General features: G+C 43.9%; 1 protein-coding gene and 1 non-coding gene across 3 annotated transcripts in view; both read right to left on the reverse strand.

Moving 5' to 3' along the window:
- The window catches only part of IGF1R (insulin like growth factor 1 receptor), a 321,068-nt gene that overhangs the window by 145,654 nt on the left and 153,898 nt on the right, over positions 1-21,516 (reverse strand). The gene's annotated exons all lie outside the window — the stretch shown is intronic.
- Positions 4,904-5,010, reverse strand: LOC132490028 (U6 spliceosomal RNA). The gene has a single exon (XR_009532391.1). It is a non-coding gene; the product is annotated as a U6 spliceosomal RNA (small nuclear RNA).

Raw genomic sequence — 21,516 nt, forward strand, 5'->3', positions numbered from 1 at the left:
CTCTTAGCACTCTCCTTCCCAACTCACAGTCACAGTACTGTGTGTGCACAGTCCACCACCCCGTAACCTCCCCTTCAGGGTCTCCCCCTACATTACTTACCCTGCAGTGCAGGCTTCATCCTCCACAGTCTCGAAGCTAAATCAACAAGCCAACTACTACCCTTCTTTTAAGAAGAAAAGGCATGCGTTTATTTCTTCCCTTTCACTTGTGCCTCCTAAATCCTTTGCCTTAGTCCCAAACCAGCCCTTGGGATACTGGCAACATGTAACACCATTCAGAAGAGGAAGATCACCCTGTAAAAATGGCACGATAATGCCTCAAACAGACATTTCAAGGCATTCTAGAACTACAGAGAAAAGATTTTTTTATCCCTCTAAATAAATAATAACATAATAAATATATAAAACAGGCTACTCATTACCTCAGTGTTCGTACATCCCATCCAGCTATTATACATGAGCACTACTTGGTTAACCCATGACTATGGAACATAAATACATTCCTGAGGTCTGTACATTTTTAATTACCTTCAAGTTACTGAACCAGCTTAAGGGAAAAAAGAGAAAGAAGCAGTAGGAAACCACTTTTTCATTGTATTTCAAGCCAGGTACAATTAAAAAATCATTAGTTCAGTGTCAGCCTAAAAGTAGAAACAAACAATTACCAATAGAACATTACGTATTACATTTACTTTTCAATTCAAGTAGCACAATTCCTGTCTGGGAAAACATAAAGAGCTATGTGTAAAAAAAAAATAAGATAAATGAACCAAAAATTCTTAGGGGATCTGACTCGCTGAAGACCATGAACATGAGAGAGAAAAATATAGCGATATAAACAGAAGTGGCTCAAAATCTAAAATCATTAAATAAAAATCTTTCCCATTTGGAGTTCATAGTCGAGTATGTGTTTATATGAGTATGTGTTTAACGCTCCATGGACCTGATGAACAGAATTCTAGTATCTCAACCACGAAACACTTGGAACCTGATGCCGACATAAAAGCAAAGCAAAAGTCCTCTGAGCTTCAGGGAAAATCATTTATAAATATTCACAGTTATCTACTTTACCGAGACATAGATAGACTAAGATCAGAATTCGCAATCCCTGCATACAAGGAGAATACACCAAATGCATAAAATATAAACATGCATAGATGTCCAAGGTCATTTAATTTAAGGAAAAATTGGAGCCCCACAGAGCAACAGATTCGGAGGCACCAGGTTTCACAATCGTGCCCTGGAATGCCAAGAAAATGATCCACATTAAAGACAGTAAAGTGCTGTTAATCAACAACAATTAAGAGAAAAATGTAAATATCCTGCACTCTGAGAAGGGAGCTTTGATTACTTGGGAAATCAACTCAAGCAAAAAACTTCTGTTCCAATGATGCCAGACAAATACAATGCATACAGAAGATGTCTGCATGTAGACAAGACCATGGCCATGATGGGATCCATTCTTTCAATGTGAATTTGTCTAGTCTTTCAAGGAGGTAAGTTCAAAGCCTGTATACACTTTGCTCTCCAAAGTTGCTGTTGGTCAAAACATCTGAGATGCTTCTTGAATTTGACAGTTCTGGCTTCCTTGACCTCACCAGTGCAATCCTCCACCCCCAAGCCAAACAAAACAAAACCCCAAACATTCCTCAGTCCTGCTCTATCTCCCCTCTTCCATTTTCTACCCATCTTTCAGAAGGAGGAGGCTACAGTCCCTGCCTCCGCTGACAACTTAACCACTGGGCCATCCAAGGTGTGCTCCTTCAACTAAAATGGTTTTGCCGCCAGTGGTACAGTCATCCACTATAATACCTCAATCTCCTAAATAAGAAAATACCCCCTTTGGAAGTGTTTTGCTCCCTCTCCTTCTATGGCAGCTCTCTTTTGTTCCTTCTTTTATTTCTTATTGCAATCCTTCTCCATCCCTTCTCCTTCCTTAAGTCCTGAAGTCCTCCAAGGGCCTAGCCTGTGGACTTAAGTGATCTACCACTGTTAGTAGCAAGGATCAGGCCAGAATCACATCTTAGAACCAGCCAGCCATGCCCTGGGTCAGCTTACCCCAACTTCTTTCTAATCAGGACCCCAACTGAACTTCAAAGCCAAAGTCATCGCTGTACCCAGAGCTGGCCAATGCAGTGTGCCTTTAATTCAGACCCTCAGGACGCAGACACAGTGACATCATGTTGGCTGCTGGCCAAAAAGAGAAACTGGACAATTAGGACCCAAGACTAGCTGTTTATATCAAGTCTTTAATGCATTCCTTCTCATCCCTTCCTTTGGTATAATTGCAACGAAAGACTTTCCTTTTACAGTTAAAAAAAAAAAAGAAACCGAACTCATATCACCCATGCCTAAAACAGCCCAGATGTGGCATTCAAGGCTGGGGAGGGGCATGTGGTGTTAACGGGACACACGACACCCACACAGGAGACAAACCAGGGCAACCAGGAAAGTGAGTCAGGCATGCAATGGTGAGCTTCCACACTGGTGCTGGGCAATGGGCATTAGGGGCATTGCCAGTTGTGTTTATGCAACATCAAAACATGGAGAGCTAAAGAAAGACGCTTGGCACATCTGGAGAGTTTGCGACATCAGGCATTAGGTGCCTTAAAGCACCTGGTTGCCACTAGCAATGGGGAGGGAAGGGTCCTATTTAAAAGCTGGAGTAAAAAAAACAGCCTAATCTTCTCTATCTCTGTTCTCAGTGTCCACGCTGGAGAAGGGTGTGCTTAACCTCTCTGGCAGAACAACTTTACAACAGCATTATCCTTCATATACAGCCATGATGCCTCAGGGTAATTCTCTTCCCCCAACCACGCTCAAGGACACAAATCCGGCATTTCTGATATGGGGAATCATTTTGAGGGTGGTGTGGATGGCCAGTCGGTTTGGGGTTCGCTCTTTGCACACAGGACAGTCAGCGAGGACACTCCTCATGCAGGCTTAAAGCGCTCTTTGCGAGGACGGCAGCCCTCTGCTGGGACTCACAGGGGCAGCTGTAACCCAGCCGCCCCTCTCTCTGGTGTTTGTTTTGATAGAGGTTCATTTATGCCCAAGACAATGCTGCCCTCTTCTCTCTGCTCCCAGCAGGAAGCGGTGGCAGGGAGGGGGGCCAGCATTGTCACACAGCTTCCAATTCACACAACCCTGTGACCACAACAATGAGGCTTCAAGTGCCACAAATAATGAGCTGCCCACTGGGAACAGGAGAGGGGGACAGGGCAAAGGAGCCAGCACGTGCAGACCTGGGGCACCAGGTAGTAGGTGGCCCATAATCAGCACTCCACTCTCAAGGCTGGGCACAGGGACCCCACCTGCCTCCTCTTGGGTGGCTTGGGGACAGAGATGTAACCAAGGCCCCCAGGGATGACAAAGCCTTTTTTTCCCTTTTCCTAGTTCACATCTCTTACCATTTCCTCCAACTAAATGAGCAAACACTCAGAAAAAACAAAACAAACAAACAAACAAACAAAAAAATGAACGCACACAACATGCTTAGTGTTCTGATTTACACACAGTTGCACAAGGGGCAGAAAAGTCTAATTTGAATCGACAAAAAATGAACAATATCCTTTAAAATACAGCCGGGGCTAGATGGCTGGGAGTGAATGAAATGCATTACCCAACCAATTGCTGCTGTAACACAAGCCCTCTCCTCCCCCTCCTGGGCCTCATTCATAAAAAGCCTGCTTTGCCTCAGCAGCTGCAGGAGCCGGACTGGATTTGCGTCCGTGTTTTCCAAGACAGAGGGAAAACAAATGAAACAAAGAGAATCCCTCAGATTCCACCACCGAGTCTGCCTCCTCTAGGGAAGTTTGGGCTGCCTCTCTCGGTCGCCAGGTCTGTTCCCCAAACAGGCTGAGGGCATTCTGCAGAGCTGCTTGTGGGGAGCAGGGCTAATGCTCACACACCCAGTGTGTTATTAAAGAAATTCCCATCTGCTGGGTCACACGCTGTATCTTTCACCACCCTGCTATTTAAAAGATAATAATAAAAAACAAAAATCGAAGGTTCTTCCTTGTTGGTAAATGGGGGCTGTCAGTTTATCTAAAGACTGCCGAATTGGGGTAGAGGTGGCAACAAATTTCCAAAAGAGGTGGAATTTCTTAATCGCCCACTTTTAAATTGATAGCACCATGCTCAAACTTTATACAGCCATGGTAGAAATCTTAGGAGGTTTTGTACAACTTTAATTCTTAATATTACTTTTCAAATTTCCAAACACACCAACAGTTGATATGCTGCATCCTGGCAGAAGTCCCCCGAAGTCCAACCCTTTGCTATGGCTCCCCTCCCAGCAGAGCATCTTTCACCACTTCCCAGGCCCAGGGAGGCTGGTTCTTACAAAAGAACAAGCCTCGCTCAAGTACACAGTCCCTTAGGAAAGTCAGAAATCACCATGATAGATGGGAGGCTATCAAATTTTTTAGACGCAAAACCCTTCTTCAAAACAAGGCCTGAACACAAGAGTATATTCTAATTTACCAGGAATGTTTTTTTTTTAAACATCTTTATTGGAGTATAACTGCTTTACAATGGTGTGTTAGTTTCTGCTTTATAACAAAGTGAATCAGCTATACATATACATATATCCCAATATCTCCTCCCACTTGCATCTTCCTCCCCCCCTCCCTATCCCACCCCTCTAGGTGGTCACAAAGCACTGAGCTGATCTCCCTGTGCTGTGCGGCTGCTTCCAACTAGCTATCTGTTTTACATTTGGTAGTGTATATATATGTCCATGCCACTCTCTCACTTCGTCCCAGTTTACCCTTCCCCCTCCTCGTGTCCTCAAGTCCATTCTCTACATCTGCGTCTTTATTCCTGTCCTGCCCCTAGGTTCTTCAAACCATTTTTTTTTTAGATTCCATATATATGTGTTAGCACACAGTATTTGTTTTTCAAAAGTATGGAATGCTTCACGAATTTGCGTATCATCCTTGTTCAGGGGCCATGCTAATCTTCTCTGTAACATTCCAATTTTAGTATACGTGCTGCCGAAGCAAGCACACCAGGAATGGTTTTAATGCAAGAATTAAATAGGAACAGACTGCAGGAAGAGGAAACAGGAATAAAACCATTCTTGTTGCCCTAATACCAGAGCTGTCTTCTGGTAAATTGAGATATAAATTCTCTCCAGAGACAAGATGATCAGAGCTATTAACTGGTCCCTTCTCGGCTCTTGCAAAACAGAAGTAGGGTTTCAAAATCTCAAATGGCAAGGGGTGCGGGGGAGTCTGCTACATTTCCAGAAAATCCTAACTTTAACACTACAGTCCCTCTGTAATCCCGCCCTGCTCATCAGGGCTGGGGCCCAGGAGGTCACATTCCTGCGTGCTCCCCGCCACTCCCTCCCCCACCCCCAGACTATAATAGAAGCCCTGAGTGCTCTTGTGCAGTAAACATTCATTGCTACCACATTCTCTCCCCCCACGAAGGCCTCCCCCTCCCACCTTCACCCAGGGACTGACAGCCAAAGAAATGAGAAAAGGATGTGGAGATAGCAAATGATTCTTGTAAGATACCTGGTCTGTAATTAAATCACAATAATTCTATAACCTCTTCAAAGGCAACAATGTCAAGGTAACAAACTGAGAGCAAAATAAACAAGTCTTACAGAAATTACACAAACCTTTATAAAGAGATTACCTAGTGGCTGCTGCCCGGATTCCACAACCATTTTTTTTAAACTAGTCTCAGACCTTCTGACCATAGTGTGAGAGTCCCCATGAAGAAACCTGCAGACCTGTGGTTCTCTATGTATTTTCTGTGACCATGAACATGCTTTACAGGTAAGGGGAATGTACCCATGATCATTTTTTGAGGGGGCCCATGGAAGAAGGAGATAGACGAGTCATACAATGGATACAGATTTAGTGAGATTTTAATACCTAAATTGTCTCTGGCCCCGTTCGCAAACAACTGGTAAACATCAAAATGTTTCTTAAGCCCTTGGGTGTGGGCATGGTTACCCAAAGACATGGTAACTTCCCTAAAGGAACATTAAAATACATCCTAGGGCGCACATCAATTAATCAAGTTTGGCCCTAACTAAATGTGTGGTATAGGGCAAGATACCTTATAAGCTCTCTGTCCATCAGCGTCCTCATCTATAGAATGGATATAACAATGAAGCTGACTCTTGCAGGGTTGTCATAAGGGCTGATACAGAATAAGTGCTCAATAAATATTAGTTGCTGCTGCTAAGTTGTCACTATGTCACTTCACCCCCCATCTAAACTCTCTGCTGACTTTCCAACAGAGAACAAAATCCTTTTTTTTTTTTCTGTCCCACGTGGTGATTTGGCTGTGCCCACCCTCTGCCCCTCCCTCATGGGCTCCAGACCCATGACTGTCTCTTCCTCTTTCTCTGCCATCCCATACGCATCCCATATGCATCTGTCAGTCCTGTTGGCGCTTTGGGATTCCAACTGCATCTCCCAACAACCTTCACCATTATCCTGGTCTAAGATGCACATTCTCTGCCGTGGATCATGGCAACTGCCACCTCCTACTGGTCCCTCTGCTTCTGTCCCGGCCCTAGAGTCTGCTGTCAACACAAAAGCCAGTGTCACCCCTCTGCTCAGAATCCCGCCATCTCCTGTCCCAGTCAAAGTCAAGTTCCTCACCATGGCCCCCTGCCCTCCAGCCTCCTGGCTCTCCTGCAACCCTTCCTTACGGTCTCTGCCCGAATGCCATCTCACTAGAGACCCCCTCTGAGTACCCTACAGAAAACAGGACCCTACCCAGCAGAGCCCCCAGTCCGCCCTGATTTAACAAAAGCTCCATGAAGGCAGAGACTCATCCATGGCTCTATTCCTGTACTGAGAACAGCACCTGGCACAGGGCAGGTGCCCAGAGAGTGTGGGGTGAATAAACAGCCCTGCTCCCCACATGCACACACCCCAAGATCGTCCCCACCTTGGGGCCTTTCCACCTATGGTTCCCTGCCACCACGTCCCCATGTCTCCTCCAGACTGACTCATACTCTCAGGGCAAACGTCCCCTCCTCCGAAAGCCCTTCTCTGAGAGCCCAACCCCCAACCCCACCCCCACCCCGCCACCAGTTATTCATCTATGCTTGCTCACAGCACTCATCACTGTCTGACACTGTGACTTGATTATGGTCTGTTTCTGCCACTAGAATGCTTCCATCACTGGGCCCTCAAGTGGCTACAACAGTGCACCCGAGCACCTGGCCTGTGTTTCTGAAGAATGGTGGTGCTTATATTGATGTTCTTTACAAAGGAAATCTGGGGGCGGGGCAGGAGGGCCTGTCTTTCCCTGTGCCACCCACTCCGAAAGTTCTCTTTCAATGCAACACCTCTGGAGCCTGCAAACGCCTGCCGGCTGATGGGCTCTGTGGTCGCCCGCAGAAGCACTCAGCAGCTAAGAGGTTATTTGTGTGCAAAGGAAAACAAACCTAAGTTACTAAATAACAGCTCAACATCTGTCACCACAGATGAGCAACTCTACGCAGAGCCAATGATCCTGCACGGCATGACCTGTCCAAACACCAGGTGTCAGCTCCGCTTCTCCCTGAGAGGGCTTGAGCGCGGTCATCACAGCTGCCTGGGGACACTGCTCAAAACCAGCGCCCCGACCCCAGCGCCCAGCCCCCTGGCCTCTGAGGCACTCACTGCCTGCGCGGCAGAGACATCAGGTGACTTCCTTGAACAAGAAAAATCGCCCGCAAGGCCGCAGGTGGGACTTTAATGGTGCTGCTGTCGTGACCTCGGGGAAACCAGGACCACAAAACGTGACTGTGGGCACTGCACACATAGGGCGGGGCGAAAGCCGTGGAAGATGTGGGGGACCCACCCCAACACGAGCACCCCGCAAACGAGGTGGAAGCAAGCTCACCCACCCCAAGAGACCCCGGGCCCCCGGCCTTGAGAGTTAGATGAACCGTCAGAATTCCAACAGGATTCATTAGCGAGAGTGTTCAAACAAACCCAGTGTGAACACGCACTCAGCAAACATTGACTGGAGCTTTGGTAACGGAGGCTCTGTCTAGGTGCTTGGGAGACGTGGGGAAGAAAAACAAAATGATAAGATCCTTGCCCTTGTAAAGCTTGTGTGGGTCTAAGGGAGACACAGACAGAGAAAATATACTAAAGACTTAATTATTAAGTAAGTTAAAATCATATATTAGAAAATAATAAATGGAGAAATCCAGATTAAAATCACCAATTACTAGTCACGAGACCTCAGCAGCTCAGACTGTGGATGTGGGGTTCAGAGACATCTGAGAAGGTATGCTATTTGCCAGACAAATGTGTTCCCATTGTAATGTAAACTGCAGGACTAAGCTATCTGTGTTGCGCTTGTTCCCTGCAGGATTCTCAGCTCAAGAAGAACACCAGGCACAGGTCAGAGGCTCAGCAGCATTTGCTGAAGAAATGAAATGTTCACCACCAAGTTCTCACTTCTGTGACAGAACCTCCCAAAGGTGAGGGAGGGCCTGGGCTTTTACAACAGATTCCAAACAAAACCAAACACACACACACACACACACACACACACACACACACACACACGCATGCACCTTTACCTCTCCTCCACCCCCATCCTCCCAGGGGGGCACAGGAAGGTCCACTACAACCTGCCAGCACAGTGTCCAACACAACACCTGGGCCCCCACAGTCCACGTCCCCTGCTGGCCACCTCTTCCTGGGCTGGGGTGCTCATGGACCCTGTCCAAGCTGAGACCTGGGCCGCCTGCAGGGCTACACGGTGGAGCAAAATCCATCCACGAGGCAGAGATGGATGAGCGCGCAAGCACTGTCCTTCAATACCTCCAGTATTTCAGATATCCAAAAAGTACATTATAAACCTCAGTGGTGATCTCGTTAGCTTGTTTGCAAAAGATAATTTAAATAGGTGTTTCAGATTACTAGGAAGAAAGCATGACCAACACAAAGGCATGTTCCATCTAAAAGCAGCGGTTCTCAGGAAATAGCATTTGTAAAATATGCTTATTAAAGTTAGATCATTTCTTCAAGAAACATAATTCTAACATAATAATTTGTGTTTTGTTAAATTATAACTTACTAATACATGTGGATATGTTTTTTAAGACCTAAAGTACATGACTATTTAACCAAGCCTAGAGGGCAAAGTTAAAATAACACAGCATACAGGTTAAAGTGAGCTTTCTTAATGTCTCTTTCCTTTCCCACCCTCTTTCATCCCACTTTTAGAAACTTCAGTTAAATAAAAACTTACCTTTTAGCTATTTCCTAGATAACTTACAACTGCTATAAAACATTCAATTCTTTTCCCACTACTTTATTACTTAAGGAGTTGCGGGTTAAATGTTATTAATTTTCACATAATTTAGTGCTTATACATCAGCAGATCCAGATTCTTCTTTTAAGCCAACCCACAGTGAGGTTAAGGTCAGGGAAAGATTCAGGACTTCTGGTCCAAACTGATAGCAACACTAAGGTATAAACAATCAGGCCATAGCTTAGAAGAGAGCAGAGAAGGTCACAGATTACACGGTGCTGACGTCTGCACAACAAGGTTGAAGACTCAAGCCCAAAATGATGAGGGTCAAGAGGTGAGGGATTCTTGCTTCAGGGAGACACTAGGCACATTTTCCAGTTGAGTTCGCAGTGAATCAAGGTCACTTGGAATTGTGTTTCCCGAACTACTGTAGAGGAAAGGCTCTGAAATGATTCCACTTTGAAGTTCACGACTGATTTCGTTACAACCAAATGACAGCAAACATTGGCACAGCGGTTGCACATAAAAGTGCTTCAGAGGGACGTCAGCTAGGAAACAGAACTTTTTACAGACAAATCAGAATGTCACTTATCTAAAGGAGATGGTTTGTTAACTAACTGATTTTCAAGTCCATTTTGTGAATAAAAACAGTAGTTGGCCTATCCTGGAGAACCACTCAGTTGTTAACAGAGCTGTGTGTGGGACATCCAGGCTTCTTCCTCTACCTCTGCTCCTTTCCTTCTCCCACACAATCCACCTGAGCCCCACCGTGGGCATCTGCTCTCCACTGCAGACTGTAGCCTATACACCCACCCATATTTAGGGAAAACCATCTCAGACAGCTGGCATGAAATCAATGTCCACCTGAAACGTACCTCTGAGAGCCATCTAATAAAGTCCAAAACCATGGCCATGAATACCAAACTGTGGAAGTCTAGACTGGTTTTTCTAAATGAGACAAGGAAAGTACTCCGTGTGCAACATCTTGTAAACCCACAGCTGTTGAACAACGTCTTTCAGTCACAGAGCTGAATGCAGAGGAGACAGCCATTTTCACAACAGCATTTCTTTTCTGGATGGGAATGCATAGGGCGCTTGTCATGGCCGTTACATAAGCACTGAGATCAGGTAACTTACCATCGTGCACCTTGCTTCATCTCAAAAACTAAAATTGTGCACTAAGTCACCCTCATTTTGTGCCTTTCTGCAAAAGTGAAGCTATTAAAATCTGAGCAAAAGAATAAATACAAATATTTCAGAACACTCTACCTTTAAGGGTCCCAAAGATTCAAGGGTGTTCCCTCTTAGAATAGCTTTATCTTCGTTGAAATAAAAGGGTCTTAATATAGTCTTTTTTTTTTTTTTTTTTTTTTTTTTTTTTGTGGTACGCGGGCCTCTCCCTGCTGTGGCCTCTCCCGCTGCGGAGCACAGGCTCCGGACGCGCAGGCTCAGCGGCCATGGCTCACAAGCCCAGCCGCTCCGCGGCATGTGGGATCTTCCCGGACCGGGGCACGAACCCATGTCCCCTGCATCGGCAGGCGGACTCTCAACCACTGCGCCACCAGGGAAGCCCCTTAATATAGTCTTTTTCCTACAGATCTCTGGGTGTAAATTGCAGATTGATGTCAATGAAGTGGAAGAAAATTGAGGAAAAGGATGTTTCTTTCATAAAATATTATGCATCAGAGTATACATTCTAAGCTATAAATATTTAGCAAGGGATAATATGACATATTTACTAATATTTCTGTCAAAATAACAACATCTAAACTTTCACTTTAACAAGCTACCTTCTCCTTGTGTTTTAGTATAGAGAAGTGTTGGGATACAATCTCTTTTTAAAGAGAAACATACTGTGATTGCAGCTAAAACTGGGAGTAACCTGAGTCCGTGACTTAAAAGGGCAGAACTAAGCCCTATTACTACAGTGATAACAGTAACAGGAGCATTTGATTACGTATGGCTCTCCCTAAGCCCTGAAACATTAGAAGGCCTCCATTTTCATTACAAATGTTTGAAAATGCTTTTAAAACGGATTCATTTATTGACAATATAAGTTTTTTTTTTAAGTACTTGCGTTCCTTTCCTAAAAGGGAGACATTTTGCTGTTTGTTAATTTTCACATCTGTCAGCAACTGACAACTGGATCTGTTGAGCAACCATTTATTCTTTTTGACAAAGAAACTTCATATAAAATTGGAATGGAATTTTATGATCAAGTGCAAGAGAATCTGGAGAAACTTCACAGATGGTAACATCTAACAGTGCACAGACCCCAGAGGTTCTCGTGCAGTGGCCCTGGGGAACAGGCCAGCCTTTGTATTGGTATAGAACAGACAGGCCTGGAGCTTTTCAGGAGGAAAAAAAAAAATCAATACAGCAATATACAATGGCAGACAAAGCTACAAGTGTTTACAGAGTTTTAGCACATAGAAACATCCGGTTCAAAAGCTTGTTGAACTCAAATCTGTATTTGGTCTGTCACAAGCAACCCACCACCACCTCTCAAAACATCAACTCTTATTGAACACACAAAAAATTCTGTGTTTAGGCACAGAATATTGGTACAAAATATCCAAAAATGAAAGTGAACTTTTCCAAAAGTAAAACCCAGTAAATTCAAGGAAACATCCAATAATTAAGAGGAATAATCATTGCTTAAAATTTGGGGTTTGGGAAGTTGGCCTCCCACCTGTCCCCATCTAGGGATGTAAATAAAAAACATTGAAGTTATAATGTAAAAAATATATACGAAAAGATCTTATAACGTGCGCCAGCCATAATCATCTTAATATGGTAACCTGGGTAATAACTTCCCGCCAGGATTTAGCCTTTGATGGTAATGGTCACACATCAATAGCTTTTACTTTAAAAGCCTCTTTCCAAACAAATAGACATCAAATCAAAAAGCACATTTTAAAATTAGAAAGATTTTGCTAATTTGTCTTCTATATTTCCAAAGATGAATCTCACTCAGAAATCTCACTTGTGGGTGCTCTTATCTCTCAAGATACATGAAAATGCCTCAGAAATGCTTAGTTCATATAATGATGGGTATGTGTGTGGGTGTCAGTCATTTTCCCTTCTCCTGAGACTAAGCAGCTACCATTTGAAGTCTCCAATTCCACCCCCCCTACATTTACAATATTCTACCAATTAACACTCATTTGGATCAGCAAATAAACACTGGTGGTGGTGTGTGTGGGGGTTACTGTCAGCCCTTCATACCTTAAACCTGAAAGTCAGAAGGCAATCTGACTCAAGAATTCTACAGGAAGTGAATTGGGGATTTTTAAGGTAATAGGGAGGACAAAAAAATTTTTCTCTGAACTGCCTGGTTGGCCCTACCAAGGGGGAGAATTATATAAACCATACCCAGCCTCTTCCACCGAACCCCTTGCCAGGTGAGGAGTTATGACTAGAGTATGTACAGAAGTTATTCGAGCAGATTTCCACTCTGCCAACGTCTCTCCTTCCACCTTCTGCTTCCCCAGCAAACCACACCACTGAGACCCTTCATTTGTGTTTGTGTAAAATAACAGGCACCTTAAATGTGCTACCTTCCATTTGTGCATCATCGCTGTGCATCAACAAAATACTGACTGTGCATACCATTAACTACGTCACGCATGCCTGGGCATTTTAACGCATTCTAGCACCACAACTCTGTTTACTAAAACACACTCAGCATTTATTGGTCACACAGCCTTTCATCAACTTACAACTTAAAAATGGGATCAGACAATAGGTGGTCTTTTGTGACTGGCTTCTTTCACTTGGACATTGTCTCCAAGATCCATCTATCCATTTTACTTTTTATCAGGTGGCAAAATGGTTTGTCAATCTATGATATCAATGGTTTAGGTGGGAAAACTGTCCTCTTTCACAGCCCACAAGTCACACGTTACGTGGTAGGTGGTCATAGATAAGGACTTTAATGTTTGAACATCGATCGCCACTCTTTTTGGCTTCATTCTTATAAATAAAAAGCAAACTGCTTACTAGGTTTAATAATAAGTTACAAATAAGTTAAAGTAAATTATTAGAGGAAAAGATACAAAGTAAGTTGGTTGTTGCTTTTTTAAGTCTTTTGAGATACCAGAGTAATATGTGCTGCATTTGACAAAGGCATAGCAGCCTATATTAAGGGCAACCACACACATAAGGCTTTCCTGGCACCACAAAGATGTGATTTAGGCACTAAAAGAATATGTGTTAATATTTATTAGTCAGTAGTTCATTAGGCATTATTAAGTAATTTCTAATCAAGAATCCATCATCATGGAGCCATCTGAGCAGGCACCAACAGCTATGAAAACTTTAAAGGAAATTTTGAGACAAGCTTCAGTCTCATGAAGGCTTGCACATGGTTTTGTATGTGACTATAATTACCTGGCTAGGAGGCATCAAGAATATAAAAAAGGAAATGATCTTTTCTTTATGTTTACCCTATTATTTTCTGCTTTTGTTTTAAGCATTACAAGGTAAATGAATGCACATACCAGGGGTAGTAAAAACTCTATAATTTGATTAGCTTGACTATATGATTCAACATGAAGTGAAATAAAAATAGGTTTTATAAGATGGCAGAAGTTTTATACTTTGTTTTCACGTTGTTAAATACTGTTTCCTCTTACCTCTGTGAGGGGAAGACTCTGATCAGCCCCTTCTCTGTTTTCCCCTCAGGGCATAAAGAGAGGTCCTACAGAGGGAAGAGACCAGGGAGGCCAGGGGGCTTTGCTGAGCCAATCAAAACTGCAAGGCCCAGGGCTCCAGGCTCCCGGGCCAGCGTTCTTGCCAGGCCCCTGGACAATGGTTCCCTGTTCCACCCGCTGCACCACAGCACCTGTGCACGGGGCAAACTGCATTTGAGATAAGCTTCCCCAGATGTGCTTCCATGTGGAAGTTAAGGTTTTCTGTGCAGGTCTGTCACAGCCCTATCGAGGGACAGGCCGCCTGGAAAAACAAGGGGGAGAAGTGATCCCTGATGGCTCCGTCACATGCTTCGTTTAAACGAAAGAAGTGATGATCTTTCTAGGCAAGGATACGGGTCACCCAGGTGCCCCCTTCACTCTGCACCCCACTTCCCCTGTGCACTCTGACCCGCAGCATCACAGCACACGCCGCACCCCAACGTGCACACTGAGATGACCGAGCAGGACGCCTCCGGTGCTGCCAAGACTCCTCCTCCAGTCACCTGCCCAGCCCTTCCCAAACCCCAGTGGCACAGAGCCTCCTGCTCCTTCACAGAGTACCCTCATGGGGGCAAAGTCCCAGAACACAAGCCATGGAAACTCAGCGGCTAATATGCATTTCCTCTGGCTAAGTCACAGATACTAAATGTCGGCAGATGAAGTGTACCCAGAGCAACTCAGGGCTATTTTCAGGGTATGGACTTTCCTTTTTTAAATTAATTTTTTATTTTTGACTGTGCTGGGTCTCCGTTTCTGCGCGAGGGCTTTCTCCTGTTGCGGCGAGTGGGGGCCACTCTTCATTGCAGTGCGCGGGGCACTCACTATCGCGGCCTCTCTTGTTGCGGAGCACAAACTCCAGACGCACAGGCTCAGCAGTTGTGGCGCACGGGCCCAGTTGCTCCGCGGCATGTGGGATCCTCCCAGACCAGGGCTCGAACCCGTGTCCCCTGAATTGGCAGGCAGACTCTCAACCACTGCACCACCAGGGAAGCCCTGGACTTTCCTTTTTCTCTGAGCTCCAGAAGCAACGCCCCATGTACCATCCTCCCTCCAATGGTGCTTCCCCCGGGACTCCCCTCCTCATCAAAGTGGGAAGACCCTCCCAAGGCCACAAAAGAGCCCCTGGGTTACATTATGGGTCTTGGTTACAGGATTTAAGAATGTATCCCTGTACAGCCTGTTCCCCCCCGCCTTATTAAACTGTAAGACCATTCAATGAAAAAGCCCCTTCCCCAAAGAAAAAGTTCAATGGCATAAACTTAAATGTCCACTTCAAGTCACAGTTGCATTTAATTACATTGAAGAAATGGCATGTCGCTTTCTTTGTAAGGTATGGAATTTTCACTTTTCAAATGAAAGACAACCCATCCTCCAAGGAGAAGGACTAGATGAGGAGCAGGGAGGTGGTAGGCAGAGGAAGGACAAACCGGAGGCTTCAACCACAGAGACTGAAACCGCGACGTTTGCTTTTCTGAGAAACATACTACAAACATAATGAAAATGATTACAGTATAAATTAAGACTATGGATTTTTGCCTTAAAAAAAAAAAAAGGCTAGCCAGCTGACACCAACTTTATCGCCCCCGTGGTTCCAAATGGAAAAAGCGTCACAGATGCAATTGTACAGCCTAGAACAAAGAGTTCTTGTAAACAGTGTAAAGGTTTTTTTTTTTTCTTTCAAAGATAAAGAAGGCATAACCTAGAAATAATATAACTACACAAAGAAAATATTATGTACAAAGAAAGAAGTTGGCAATCATGATCTGAGTTGGATTTAAGGGTTTGCTTGTTTGTCTTTCCATTTTACAGAAAGGTAAATGACCAGAAAAGTCAACTGGGAAAAGTAAGCTATGAGCTCACGTGTTCTCTTCTGTTATGAGCAGGGTCTGCCTTCAGAAACTTTAAAAAAAGTGGGGGGAGGGGGTTAGAAAAGAAAAAGAAAAAAGCCACTGTAAAACTCGTTTCTAAGTTAAAAGAGAAAATAATATTTAACCGACTCCTGAGCACAAAAATTCTTTAACCACTTTAATCGATTGAAATTGATGCTAGAAATAACTGCTGAGAAACCACAAGGAATAAACATGAAGCCCACTGCTTTGCTGAAAACCAGGGAGATGTCAGGCAAAGAGGAAAAAGGAAAAGGACAGAGAAAATGTGTTTTGCACAAGGATGAACAGAGCTGCTTCTGCACAGCCTCCACACTGAGTGGAATCACCTGATGGTGCCCAGGGGACACCACCACCCCTCACCACCCTCCCGCGGCTGTCAGGGCTCTGCATGGGCAAAGCATCCTCAGGGAGTCCCGATCAAGGCCAAGCAGTAAACAGTTTGAGAAATGACACAAAGTGCAAAGTTGACATCATTATTTACATGCAATCAGGAAAAAGATCCCCTGACAGAGGGAGACTTGCATTAGATAAATGCCTTAAAAATCCTTTAATGGAAGAGATGCACATACTATGTAAACAGACACTGGCACCTCTGACTAAAAAGCACCCTGGGTAAGTGACTGGGCTCAGAGCACAGGAAGAGAGTTTGTAATGTAGAGGACAGCAGGACAACTCTTTCCTTTGACCTTTCACTAGTCCTACCTCATGACTCAGAGATGGTGGCTGCCCTCCCCACCAGGGGAGGTGCCTGCATCTCCTCCTCCAACGTCGTCCGTGTCCAAGAGGCTCACCTGAACCCTGGGATGAGGGCAACTGTAGCCCCTATGCAGGTTGCTTTCTAACTTTGGAAGTGGCACAGAATCTGATGCTTTCAGACTAAAATCTATCCATTCAGAGGGCATATCAAACATCTGCTCCTGCACAAAGCCTCTCAGTCCAGCATCAGCACATGCAGGTCAACCCAGAGATCTTCACCAACCTAGAGCAGTCACTAAACCAGTTACCAAAACTAAAAAAACGGCAAAAGAAAAAGAAAATCCCTAGCCATCGCTGGAACATGAGCCAAGGCTCCAGAGGTTCCGTATGCAAACTGAGGACCCCATTGTCCCTCACAAAGAGGCAGCCTCGAGAATCATTCCTGTGGCCCTTCTGCCTCCTTTGCCCTCTTCAAAGGAAAGGTTCTCATGCCACAAACGGCCTCCAGGCACATGTGCAAAATACTTGTAACCCATTCAAGAAGCAGACACATACCCTTTCCAGAAACTACCATCTGATAATGCCAATTTTTTCCTTCTGAGTTGAGGATTCTAAAAGTTTCTGCAGGGCGTTTCCAATGTAGAACTGATTTTAGTTAGAAATACACCTGGGTTGAGGATGAGAGGTTGCCTTTTTCAGGCTCAATAAAAACAGGACAGTCGATGCCCATTTTCTACAGGTTCGGGGTTCTAGTAAAGGTGGGGGAGTGGGCTGGGTAACGTTTAACTTGGATGATGAAAGGCAATGTCTCCTTAACCATTTCTACGTGCTCAAGGCCCTACACCTTCTCCTGGATTTAGTCAACCTGACAGTGTCACAGTTTTGAGGTGGGTGTTGTAACAGTGTTCGAAGTTGTCTGAAGGTATTTATTTGGAGGGCTACAGGGGCGCCTTCCACCCAATCCCCAAATGCAGAAAACTCTGGTTGGCCAGGAGTGGCACAGATGGTGACTTTCTTCTACTCTACAGGCCAGACAGATTCAGGCAAGGACAGAAAACGGGCACCACACTGGAGTCTCCTGCCATGCAGTGACTCCTTCCCAGGAACCAGGACAGGAGGCTCTACCTGACTCCCTCCCACCAGGTCTCATGACCCAGGACTCACTGGCACATACGGATCCAGGGCACTCCTGAGGATATTTAAACTGCACTGCGGGTTTCGTGTATGTCATCAACAACCAGAAATAGTGCCATTTTCATCCTGAACACAGGTCCTGCGCAATCCTCAAGTGGGTGAGAGAGGTAAGGAATGCCCACGTCAGGATCAGTTCTCCACAACTGAGGAAAAGGTTAGGATGGCAACAAGCTGGGAGGGTGTTCACATTTCAGAGGGCAGCTCTGAACGGCCCAGCGCACAGTCTACCTGCTGGGTCATCTTGTACCAGCTGGTCCCAAACCATGCCAAGTAAGCCCTATGAGTGAAAAATACATACACGAACCTGGACTTTTTTTTCCCAACATGGTCAAAAGGGGATGGGTGTTTTCACTGTAACATGCAACCTATAAAGAGGCAGCATGGAGGTCCCCACACTGTGAGACCTGGGCCCTCTCCTGAAGCTAGCAGCTTTCTTTCAAGTGGGAGATCTGTTCAAAAAGGTCAAGATGTTAGTCGTCCTCCTGGTCACTGTTGTTGTTGTTTTAACTCCCTGCTTAACAATTAGACCACAAAGTAAGGATCTTTTGCGACAATGATAATTATTCTGAGTCTCCATTAGATGAGCCAAGGAAACCATGTTACACCTTCAAGTTTCCCTCCCCTTGTTCTGAGTCTCCTGGCCTCACAAGGGTGCCAGCCCTGAATGGCTGGAATGAATAAGACCTGTACTGAAGTCACTTGCTGGGAAATCTAACGCTCAACCATAGACCTCAGCAACTTGCTTTCGACACCTGTGATTAAGGAGACTGTACTTGGCGAAGCTTACAAGTACAGTCTGGGGCAGCCATGGACCAAGCATGGAAAGGGAAGGGTGAGAGAGGGCAGAGCCTGCAGGGGAGATGGGCTGGGCACAACTAGAAGGCTGGGCGTGGAGAAACCATCCGTAATTGGATTAGACAGCCGCCAGCAACCCATGCTTTCATCACATCAGCCCAGTTAGTGTGCTGTGCCTCAGCTAGTGGCCATGCAGGTGTGCTTTGCTTAAGGAAACCCAAAAGATATCCATGTTCTAGATTTACAATATGGATCCCGTATTGGGCATCCCACATGGTCCAACCTCCTGCCTCTCTTTCCCTTATTGCCTGGGGAGGGAATAGTGCCATTAGGAGCTCCAAGCGGAAAATGACACAGGCTACTGAGTGTTAACATTAATAGTATAAAAACAGCAAGCCAGACTGCTTTATGCACTTATCTATTTCAATCCTCAAAATACCTCTAAAGGTGTGTCTATTCCCAATGTACTGATGAGGTCTCCAGACATGCTCCATAAAACCCCTGGGAGATACCAGCTCACAACTGTCAGAATGGCTATTATCAAAAAGACAAGCAATAAAAAGTGTTGCTGAGGATGTAAAGAAAAGGGAACCCTTGGGTGCCGTTGGTGGGAGTGTAAATTGGTACAGCCACTATGAAAAACAGTATGAAATTTCCTCAAAAAATTAAAAATAGAAAATATGACATAATCCAGCAATTCCATTCCTGGGTATTTTTACAAAGAAAACAAAAACACTAATTTGAAAAGACACATGCACCTCTACGTTCATTGCAGCATTATCCACAATAGCCAAGACATGGAAGCAACCTAAGTGCCCATAGATAGATGGATAAAGAAGATGTGGTATATATATACAATGCAGTATTACTCAGCCATAGAAAAGAATGAAACCTTGCCATTTGTGACAACATGGATAGACATAGAGAGTATTACACTAAGTGAAACAAGTCAAAGAAAGACAAATACCATGTGATTTCACTTATATGTGGACTTAAAAAAAATAAACATGTACAAACATAAAACAGAAACAGTCAGATACAGAGAAGAAACAGGTGGCTGTCAGAGGGGAGGGAGTGGGAGGACGAATGAACTAGGTGAGGGAGATTAAGAGGTACAAACTTTCAGTTACAAAATAAATGAGTCACGAGGATAAAATGTACAATGTGGGGAATATAGTCAATAATAATGTAATATCTTTGTATGGTGACAGATGGTAACTAGACTTATCGTGGTGATTATTTTGAAATGTATAGAAATATCGAATTACTGTGTTGTGCACCAGAAACTAACATAGTATTGTAGGTCAATTATACATCAAAAACAAACAAACTCATAGAAGAAGAGATCAGATTTGTGGTTCCCACGGGCGGGGGTGGGGAGAGGGGCAACTGGATGATGGTGGTCACAAGGTACAAACTTCTCATTAGAGTATAAATAAGCACTAGGGATGTAATGTACAACATGGTTAATATAACTAACACTGCTGTATGTTATATATGAAAATTGTTGAGAGTAAATCGTGAGAGTTCTTATGACCAGGAAAAATATTTTTCTTTTTCCTTTCATATTATACCTACATGAGATGATGGATGTTCACTAACTTGTTGTGGTAATCATTTCATGATGTATGTAAGTCAAATCACTATGTTGTATACCTTAAACTTATACAGTGCTGTGTATCAATTATATCTCAATACAACTGGAAGAAAAACAAAACCCTAGAAGCCACAAAGTCTGTTGGATCTCAAAGCCCATGGCCCTAGGACTGATCAATACCACCTCTTATAATTAGTATTTACATGTAAATTTTGCTACTCCTCCCCAATAAGGACACTGTTTTAAACCCTGGATTACCTAGCACAGAAATCAGTGAATATTTTCTATGGATGCTATTACTTGATATTCCCAAATTCAGTGCACACACCCTACTTTCATAAGTTATAGTGAAACAGGGAATTGTAGCATCTGAGAGAAAGAAGGATGAAGAAACTCACATGTCAAAAGGAATCTGCAAGTACCTGACTGGGTACATTCAATTCTTGGTACAAACAAGATATACACTGTATTGTTTCTAAAAACATCCTTTATATAAGAAAATTAGATTCAATTCCCTGTAACAAGATGTCATGCTGATGAATTGGAGGTTAATTACTACAAGACACTAACCAATCAAGACAAATTTCAGTTGCAAACTGAATTGTAACCATAAAATTACGAACTACTAGGAACTGGGAACTATTTCCCATGTTTAACTGCTCGCCCCCTTTTAAATGTACACACACACACATACACATACACAGTGTATGCGTGTTCATATTCTTTCTAGTTTAATAAGTTGTCGAAAAACTAGGCATGTTATAAACATGCAGTTTTAAACGACAAGTGATTAGAATTATAATAACTCAGGTAAAGGATTACCATAAACTAGGACATGTTGTCAGGTATGAGTTAGCCTGGCCTAAAGGGCTCAGCAGGATAGTCTGTGTTTTGGCCAGCCCCGTCCACAGAGGTTCATGCCTCATCCTGTACGAATAGGTTCATACACTATTCTCTCTAGCAGTAAAAGCAAAGGAAAAAAAAAAAAGAATTCTCAGACATTTTGTATTTACAAATGGGAAAAGATTCCCCTAGGCCTCCTCTGTTTACTGCCATTGAGGAGGAGAATGCCAGCTCTCTGAACCATATATCAACTAATCCCAAGGTGGAGAAAAACTTATACTTAAAAACTGGACTTAAATGCCATTTCATATGTGACAGACCAATCAGAAACTGTGCATGCACATAGTACCTAAATAACTTCTAATCTTTCCCAGGAAGAAGGAAGGAATTTTACAAAACGAGTTGTTTTAAACATATATAAACTCACTTTATGACAAAAGTGCTTTTTCTGGGAAATAGCATCAGTATGCTCCACAAAATTTATGAGGTGGTTCCTAATAAAAATAATATATTGAGCATAAACTAACTCCTCTAGATTAAATTAAAGTTAAAAGCCATGGTATGGTGATAAGGCAGC

The sequence above is a fragment of the Mesoplodon densirostris genome, chromosome 4 (assembly GCF_025265405.1).
Source record: "Mesoplodon densirostris isolate mMesDen1 chromosome 4, mMesDen1 primary haplotype, whole genome shotgun sequence".
NCBI lineage: Eukaryota > Metazoa > Chordata > Mammalia > Artiodactyla > Ziphiidae > Mesoplodon > Mesoplodon densirostris.